The 7,489-nt window shown below is 52.5% G+C and overlaps 1 protein-coding gene across 4 annotated transcripts in view; it reads left to right on the top strand.

The window, feature by feature from the left end:
* Positions 1-5,539: 5,539 nt before the first annotated feature.
* Positions 5,540-7,489, top strand: part of SYNE2 (spectrin repeat containing nuclear envelope protein 2) — a 174,294-nt gene continuing 172,344 nt past the window's right edge. For all 4 annotated transcript variants that reach the window (XR_014226546.1, XM_082284463.1, XM_082284462.1 and 1 more), the window contains exon 1: positions 5,540-5,669. The gene's annotated coding sequence lies outside the window, so the exon portion shown is untranslated. The remainder of the gene's footprint in view (positions 5,670-7,489) is intronic.

The raw sequence follows: 7,489 nt of genomic DNA, 5'->3' as shown, positions 1-7,489 counted from the left end.
TCTCAAGCTTCTGCTGTGGCCAGCTGAGTAGTGTTTCTTGGCAGGTTTCTCTCACACAACTTCTGAGAAATAGAGCCAAAACTGAGATGCCAAACTGCTGGTGAGATACAGAGTGCGTGGGAGGCAGCAGCCAGCCTTGGAGCATGAGGGCAAAGCTGACAAGACTGGTGTGGTCTTGATTGCAGGCTCGTTACAGTGCTCTTACAAACACAAGGGCTGCAGCTGTGACAATCCAAGGATAGAAGAGGTATTATTTTTTGTTAGACTGATTAATGTAAGTGAAAGAAGTGCATAAATGTTTGGGTTTAAGATTAAGGGGATTCTGAATCCAAAACCTTGCCTGAATTTACTGATAAGGTCGGGTCAAGGTCTTATGGGCTCCTAAAGGTCTGTAAAACCTTGACTCGATCTTATCAGATGTCCAACAGACCCCTAAAACACAGTCTGCTAAGCCCACTAAGCCAATCAGGAATGCAAGGTTGCAGCAAAGGTTTCACAAAGGCCTTTCAGTACCTGAAGCAGGACTTGGGTCAGAGGTAAATACCTCAGTAAATACCTGTGATCCAAAAGAACCCACTAAGGTGGAATTGAGGGTTGGGAAGGATCACCTTTGAATTTCAATTTTTCAGGGTGAAACCTTAAGTTACATCTCTGTATAAGAAACCCTCCTCACTTGTAACTGAAAAGCTGGTGCACTTTGGGAGGTGGGAAAACAGAGTGGCAATCTTTATTCATGCACAATGCTTGCGTTACAAATGGAGCACAATGAGCCCTGCTCAGTTCAGATGCCAGGTGCTTGTCCTCAGAAGACTAACCTGGGATGTGCCTCTCTATGAGCAGAATCCAGTGCCTTGGCTCTGAAAAATTTGGGAGTTCACACCAGCACTGTTTACTTTAAGACAGTAAACACCTCCGTAATGCAATCCCATATAGAAAGATGAAAGTGCATGGTTCTGGTTCCTGGATGCTGCTGTAAGTTTCAGGTCCTAATATCTAAGTGTAGAAGTCTTCAGTTTACCCTGTTTTTAGCCACAGGGACCACAATCCACAGGCAAAATCAAAGGAAAAAGGAAACTGAAGAAAAGGTGAGGATATCTGCTTTGAGAACTGTAGATTTGCTAATTATGGACTTATTCCAGGAGATTTCCTACAGATTTACTGCAACTTCAGTGTATTAACCTATTTTTCTCTTTTGGAACTGTGCTTCTCCATCCTAAAATTAGCTTGTGACCTAACAGAGCATTTAGGCATGGGCACCTTTAACCATCAAAGTGTTTCCACTGACTTCAGCAGAAACAGCCGGGTGTTGGAGGCAGCGTCGGCGCCCCGGCGATCTGCTGGAGCCGTCTTACATGCCAGGGACAGTGTCATACACAGAGCTGAGATTAAATGGGAGGGGAACAGGGAGCATTTCTAACATGATTACTGTCAGATTTCCTTTTATGTTTTCCGGAGGAAAATAGTATGCAAATGCTGCACGTGTCTGCATGGATTCAACCTTCCTTTCCTCTTTTTTGATCTTTCTAATTCTGACAAACAAGCTGCCCATGATTGCTGAAGAGAAACTCTCCCCAAGGTGTCGGGCCACGGGCATTTTTGAGGGGCACAGTGGATTTAGGCAGACCCCTGTTCCCCTGCTTCTGGCTACACTTTCCCACTCCAGCACTCTTCCTCCAGTTGCACCTCAGTGGAGACAAGGTGAATTGTGTCTGGGAACTGAGCCAGGGTAAAAATAACTGAGGAGGGGAGGGTGCTGCTTTTTTAAAGCAGTTTCCTGGTCTGTTTGACAACAAACAGCACAAAGAGCTGCACCAGCACAACAGAGGGAGTATAACCTGACTGGTTCATCAAAGTGCTGCCACCAAAAATGATGTCTGCAAAACTGCATCTGTATTTCCTTGGTGTTGCTACACCAGCAGGGTGGAAAGTCCTTGGGAAAGTCCAACAGTGAGTTTCTACTCTCATCCCTTCTTCCCCTTTCCCAATTTTTCTCTCTCCTGCAAGGGATGAGGTGAGTAGAGAGCAGCTGGGCAAGAGGCTGATGTTTCTCGCACAGTGCGGATCCCCTGTTTTCTTGCTTAGCATCCTGTTCCCAACTCCAGTTTCTGCTGTGCATTCCTGTCCCTGTGCTGGATCCTGCTGTCCCCTCTGTCGTGCTGACATATCTCTTTGTGTGTCCACACCACAATCAAATCCTGGGAGCAATCCAGATCAAAACAAAGTATTCTTCTTCAGAGCTAACTTTCATCCGGTTCCCAGCTCCAGCACACACACCGTGCCAGCACGGCACAGGGGGTTGCACACAGGGCAGAGGAGGGTCACCAAGCCAAAGGTTTGTCCTGGCAGACTGCAGAGCAAATATAACCTAGAGTATCCAAACAAAATTAGTTTACACAGCCGTCTCAATCATTCAGAGTTAACACTTTATCCAGATTGGGGCTGGGACTTGGGGACATTTGATCTCCCTCCAATGCTGGAATCTAGACACCCAAATTCTGCATTATAGAAGGAATGTCCTACCATGAAGCTCATGCTGTTCATCCCTGTGGGACCTATGGACCAATCTTCCAATTAAGATTGGAAAAGACCGCTGTGATCATTGAGCCCAACTGTTAACACAGCATGACAACATTCATCACTAAACCATGTCCCCAAGCGCCACATCCACACACCTTTTGAACACTTGCAGGGATGGAGATTTCACCACTTCCCTGGGCATCCTGTTCCAATGCCTCACAACCCTTTCAGTGAAGAAATTTTTCCTAATATCCAATGTAAACTTCCCCTGGTACAACTCAAGGCTGTTTCCTCTCATCCTGTCGCTTGTTACCTTGGAGCAGAGCCCAACTCCCACCTGGCTACATCCTCCTTTCATGTGGATGTAAAGAGTGAGAAGGTCTTCCCTAAACCTCCTTTTCTCCAGCCTAAACACCCCCAGCTCCCTCAGCTGCTCCTCATCAGACCTGTGCTCCAGACCCTTCCCCAGCTCCCTTTCCTTCTCTGGACATGCTCCAGCCCCTCAATGCCTTTCTTGTCATGAGAGGCCCAAAACTGAACCCAGGATCTGAGGTGTGGCCTCACCAGTGCCCAGTACAGGGGGACGATCACTGCCTGGATGCCTTGTACAAGAAACATTCAGCTCTGTGACTTTGCTGTTCTGGGTGGTGTGGGAAGCTGGTGAGGCAAGAATCACTGCTGAAACTGATCAGACCCTCTTTCAGGAGAGAATTTCATGGGAATTGTGAGGGCTTCTCACCCCCACTGCAGTTATCTTCATCACTGCCCGATAGTGCTGCTCTGTAGGGCTTTTCCCCAGTGCTCTGTGCATCCATCCAGGCAGCTCATTTTGAACACCCATAGACAGCAGGCAAGAGCTCAGCTCACACAGCTTCCAGATATTCACCTTCCACAAAAGCTGATCCACGTCAGCCACTTGCTATCCTTGCTGGCAGCACCCATATACCTGTCAAAGCAGGTACAGTGTGAGCACAGGGCCTTGGCAGTTCTTAGATGGAAGGCTGTGTGGTAAAAGAGATGAAAGCTTATTTTCAGAGTCTCAGTCTAAGTAATCAACAGCCTGAAGATCTGGATACAAAGTAGGCATATATGACTTAATTCTACCTTTGTGTCTCGCACCTTTTTTAATGGAATTACTACTTAATTGCTTATATTAAGCCTGTCCAACAACATCACTTAGTGTTAGTAACACTTAGTGTCATATCTTCAAGTGCTTTACAAGCAAGTTATGAAATACGTAATTTGAGTGAAAACAAGCACCTTGGGCTGGGACCTGTGCTGTGTTTGACACAGCCTGGCATGCCTGCAGTGCTGTGTATGCTGGGATGAGGAGCCCTGTGATTCATGTAAAGTCAGTGAGAAGAACATGGAGATATAATGTGGGATGTGTTCTCCGAGGTATAAAAGATCAAGGCTCCATGAGACTTCATCTGGTGAATTTCATAGCCTGTGCAAGAGCCTCATGTGATCCACAGGGGACCTGAAATAACTCTTCAAGTAGCGGAGCTTGGTTTCGATACTGCATCTTCTTCTCTCCTTCCTCTAGTACAAGACTGAAAACTGGCAGTCAAAAGTCATAAATCAGTCAGAAATGTTTGTTTCACCTTGAGGATATGCATTACAGTAGCCATAACACAGGAATTAGGAAACCACAGCATAGCCCCAAAGGCCTTTGCCTTCACCTGTGCCCATGAAGCACAAGACAGCTGTGTCACTATACAAACACTAATTAATCCTCAATAAAACAAATAAAAAAAGTACACAAAGAGCTATCACGGGTTGGTTTGTTGCCAGGATGGCAACAAAACATGAATTGGACCAGGTGTTTGCCAAGGCAGGGCAGTCAAGTCGTAGCCAGCTTTGATTGTTGCTTCTGCAAGTCACTGAGTTCTCAGGCTCCAGCTGAAATTCCACTGAAAAAGGTGCAGGAGCCACTTTTGCCTGGAAAAGAAAAATTTCCTTACAGAAAATCAGGGCTCCAAATCTTGCAGGGTTTCTTTAGGCAGATCTGCGGGTGTAAAGAGAAGCTTGAGTAAGTTGACACATTTGGCTTTGTAGCCTTCAAACACAGGACCTCACTGGCTTCTCTCTTTTAAGTTGGTTGATGTTTTACCAGCACAGACAGAGGAGAAGCCCAATGTATCCACACTGGCAAGAGGTGGCTTTTGGAAAGTTACATTTCCTTTGAATAGCTGGCTGACCCCTGGGTGTGTAAAGCAAAGCTCTATCCCTATTTGTATCTTCTCACTTTGTGAAGTCTACAGTCAAAAGCTATGCAATTTCAAATAGGACAAATCTAAGGAATTCTTTCCTTTTCCTCCTCCAAAAATCCCCCTCTGAGTTATAAAAACCCCCAACTTATGTTCACATAACTGACCCACATCTGCCTTCCAGAGTTCTGGCTGGGCATGGCCAGATGATGCTGTCCCTAAACTTGAGGAAAGTCTGAATCTGGAAGAGAGGAGAAGATGGGTCATGCCTGGGGTCTGTGCTTGAGGTGAGGGGGGCTCAGCCTGGGGAGGGCTGTGGAGGCTGTGCAGAAACTGGAGAGGTCTCCAACGATCTTCTAAATTTGATTTGGAGTTGCTGCAGATCTGTGACAACTCTGAAGTACTTCATTTTCTGTATCACCTGTGACCCCAAACCTTCCCAGAGCAGAAAACGGTTCCTACAACACACAGCTCTTCTCACTTCCAGCACAAGCCCTTACTCTGAAGCACATGGACACAGCGCGCCTGGGGCCCTGCCCGGCTGTTCCCGAGGGGCGGGATGAACAGCGCCGTCCCGGTAAGCGCCGGGAGGGAAAACACCGGGAAACCCCGCACGCGAAAGCCAAGGCTGGTGAGGACAGGCGGGCGCGGGGAGCCGGAGCCATCCCCTCCTCTCGCCGGGCACCGCACGAACCGCGGCCGTGCCGGGGTGTCCCGCGGGCGGGGGCCGGCCCGGGGCCGCTCCCGGCGGGGGAGGCGGGGCCGGCCGGGCTGCGGGGGCCGCGGCCGCGCCGCCCTCCGGCCCGCGGGCAGGGAGCGCGCTCGCTCGCTGGCAGCGGCCGGGGCGGGGAGCGGCCGGTCCGTCCTTTCTCCTCCTTCTCCTCCCTCCCGCCCTCGCCACCGCCACTCGCGCCCGCCGCCGATGCCGGGACTACGCCCGCGGTGAGTCTGTCCCGCCGGGACCCGCCCGCGGGAAGTTGCGGCGCGGCGCGGCCCGGCTGCGCCTTTGTGCGGGAGCGGCGGCGCTGCCCGCCCGGTCCGGCCCCGGCCCCAGCCCCTGCCCCGGCCCGCCGGTGCCGCCGCCCCGCTCCGCTGCCCGCGCCCTCCGCCGCGCCGGTACCTGCCGCTCTTTGTTCCCCGCCGCCGCCGCCGCCTTTGTTCCCTCGGTGCCGGCTGCACCTTCGGCGCCGCCCGCGCCCCCCGCGGGACATCGCTGCGCGGGGGGGCGCGGATGGAGAGACCGCGCTCCTGGAGCGGGTCCCCCCCTCTCCCAGTGCTACGAAGGCCGGGGAAAAGGGGAAAGCACCGCGGCGGGGCAGCGGCGGGAGTTCGCCGGGCTGCGCGGGGGGAGCGCGGCGGGCTCGGCCGGCGGCGGGAGCGGGCTCGGAGCGGGCTCGGAGCGAGCTCCCGCCCCCGCGGTCCTGCCCTGCTCTCCCCGCGCGGGGGCCGCGGTGCCGGAGGAGCTCCGGCCGGAGCCGGCTCGTCCCGGGGCCGGCTCGTCCCGGGGCGGGGGAGCGCGCAGGGGGTGCGGGCAGGTGACCGGCGCTTCCCCGGGGAGGCGTGGGTACCGCTGGGAACGTCGGTATCTCTCGGGTTGTGTGTTTGGGAACTGATGGTGCAAACTTACTCAGGCAAAGTTCTCGGAAAAGGGAGCGACTGCTTTTCTGGGAGGGCCGCAGGCGGCATCGGCATTCTCCCTCCGCTGCGTTTTATTGCCTGTGCCGCTGCCCTGGGTGAAGCGCTGCCCGCTGAGGACTTGCGCGCTCTGTGCTTCCCGCTGCACATGGGCTCCTTTCTCTTTCCCGCCTCGCTGCTACCCTCCCTCCTGCCTTCCCTCCCTTCCTCCCATCTTTCCAGGGCTCCTGGCAGCCGCCTGCTTCCTCTCGGAGCAGTTGTTACGGATCTGTGTTATTCCAGCCCGTCTTCCTGTCTGTAACTTGGTACTGATTTAGTGTCAGGTGCTCTGTGTGTGTGCGTGGATTTAAGGGAAGGCTCCTTGTCCTCCTTTCACCTCCACAACTAAACCTGGGCTCAGTCTTATCCCTGTCACTCCAAAACTGAATTGTTCTTCTTCTCTATTTCTCCTGGGAGCTGCTGGAGGCATCAGGAAGTAGAGCAGGTGCATCCTCCTCAAGTTACTCAGAATCTACAGAGAGAAAACTTTGAGCAAGTTTGTTTTTAGAGTTTCTCACAGTCTTTGTCATGGTTGTGGCTGTGTGCTCCTCATGCCTCTGCTTCCCTCTTTCCCTGTGTCCTGCCTGTCCTCCTTTTTCTTGTCGTTCCTATGTTTTCCTCCCTCTCAGCTTGCAGGGTGATCTCCTGTCACAGGACAGACAGACAAAGCCGTAAGTGCCACGTGGAGGGTCCTGGCTCGTTGTTGTGGCTGCTGACCAAGTGAACAGAGCTGCAGCTTGGCGGGCACGTCTGTTTACCTCTCTATGTGAAATGCAATTCCTGCAGGAGGGACACGCGCGGCTGCTGGCGCCTGGTTAGCTGTGTCATGGTCTTCAGCCACTTCTGGGGTGGCTTGATAGCTCTGAGAAGGAGCACCGTGGCAGCTGTTAACTCTGCTCACAATAACAGTATCTGCACACACGGCCACCTCAAGCTGAAATCAGGGCAGCCTAAATAATTGATTTCCAAGGCAGAAGGCAGCATGTCATAGCAAGAGAGGGTGGGGTGGTGTGGAGCGACAGGGGAGGTGGCAAGGCAGAGGAAGCCCTGGCCAACTGCAGGTGGTGGCAGTGGGGATGAGTTGAAGA

This window comes from Coloeus monedula, assembly GCF_965178545.1.
Source record: "Coloeus monedula genome assembly, chromosome: 6".
NCBI lineage: Eukaryota > Metazoa > Chordata > Aves > Passeriformes > Corvidae > Coloeus > Coloeus monedula.
This window is presented reverse-complemented; position numbering and strand designations above follow the sequence as displayed.